The sequence below is a fragment of the Otolemur garnettii genome, unplaced genomic scaffold, assembly GCF_000181295.1.
Source record: "Otolemur garnettii isolate 467f Iridium unplaced genomic scaffold, OtoGar3 scaffold00025, whole genome shotgun sequence".
Taxonomy (NCBI): Eukaryota; Metazoa; Chordata; class Mammalia; order Primates; family Galagidae; genus Otolemur; species Otolemur garnettii.
In genome coordinates, this window is record NW_003852420.1 from 21,588,605 (window position 1) to 21,590,213 (window position 1,609).

General features: G+C 41.4%; 1 protein-coding gene across 1 annotated transcript in view; it reads right to left on the bottom strand.

Moving 5' to 3' along the window:
- ZMYM1 (zinc finger MYM-type containing 1) overlaps positions 1-1,609 on the bottom strand; it is a 37,503-nt gene that overhangs the window by 11,072 nt on the left and 24,822 nt on the right. The window lies entirely within an intron of this gene.

Consider the following 1,609-nt stretch of genomic DNA (forward strand, 5'->3'; position numbering starts at 1 on the left):
GGGCTGGATTTGAACCCGCCACCTTAGGTGTAGGTGGCTGGCACCTTAGCCACTTGAGCCACAGGCACTGAGCCTGTGAATTTGTTTTTAAGTTGAATTTATATGTAAGTCAGACCAAGTACATATACCTGTTACCTGTAATAGCACCTGTTCTTAAATGTGAATTGTGTATCAGTTGGATGTTTCTTAACTTGGGGACTGTCTATATTCAACAAAAAAAGCTATTGGTATCTGTCTGGTAGTCCAGTGTTGGTATTATCCAGCTTCATGAAATCTGGTCAATTTTAGTAGGATGTCTACTACAAAGTGGATGATTTGATGAGGAGGCTTGTGATTATGTATCTAAGACTGGTCAACAGAAACAGGCCAATGCTCTGGGAAGACAATGCTGTCACACTGCTCAAACTACAGAAGCTGGACTTTCTCCGTCATCCACCGTATTTTTTTTCTTCATCTACTGTATTTATCAGACCTTGCACCACCTGACTACCACTTCTTCTAAGATGTGGGTAACTTTTTACAAGGAAAAATACTCAGTTCTCAACAAGCTGTGGAAAATGCCTTTTACAATTTCATCACCACTCATTTTCCAGGCTTCTTTGTGCTGGCATACACAATCTACCATGAAGATAGCAAAACTGTGTTGACACAGATGGCACATACTTTGATTCATTGTACTGCTTCTTGTTTAAGATAGAAGACACTAAATTTTTTTGGAGAGGGGAACAGAGTATCACTCTGTGTCTCTGAGTAGAGTGCTGTGCTGTGGCACCCTTGTACCTCACAGCAACCCCAAACTCTTAGGCTCAAGGGATCCTCCTGCCTCAGCCTTCTAAGTAGCTGGGACTACAGGCACCCACCATGATGCCTTGCCAGTTTTGCTATTTTTAGTAGAGAAGGGGGTCTTGCTTTTGCTCAGGGTGGTTTTGAACTCTCGAGCTCAGGCAATCCACCTACCTCGGCCTCCCAGAGTGCTAGGATTACAGGTGTGAGCCACCATGCGTGGCACTAATAAACCAAACTTTTGATTCAAAATCAGACAGTTCGGATTTAACGACCTAATATCTATGCAAGCAATTAAGAAAGTGGTCATAGCTAACATCCATCATCCAGGTAATCAAAGGCCTTATGTAATGATAGGTCCCTCCTCTCTGCCTGCTTGGGCATCAACTCAGGAAAGCACCACTGAAGGAAGCCAGAAAGGAGTGCTTAGCACATACTACCAGATACCATGGGAATCACTGTTTTTCTAGGCTAATTTCATGATAAAAATTACAAGCACAAGATAAAAAATCAGCATACAAAAGTAGAGAGGTACAAAAGAAAAGGATATAAACTGTGAGGTTTATCACCTATTCTTTCTAGTGAAGCAGGAACTATCATTCCTGGACTTAAACAACAACACAACAAAAGAAAGCAGAACATAATTTTGAAAATTTCTATTTTTATCCTTTATTTTTATGAGTAATTTATATATATATATTTAGAGACAGAGTCTTATTTTGTTGCCCTCAGTAGAGTGCTGTGGCATTGCAGCTCACAGCAACCTCCAGCTCTTGGGCTTAGGTGATTCTCTTGCCTCAGCCTCCTGAGTAGCTGGGACTATAGG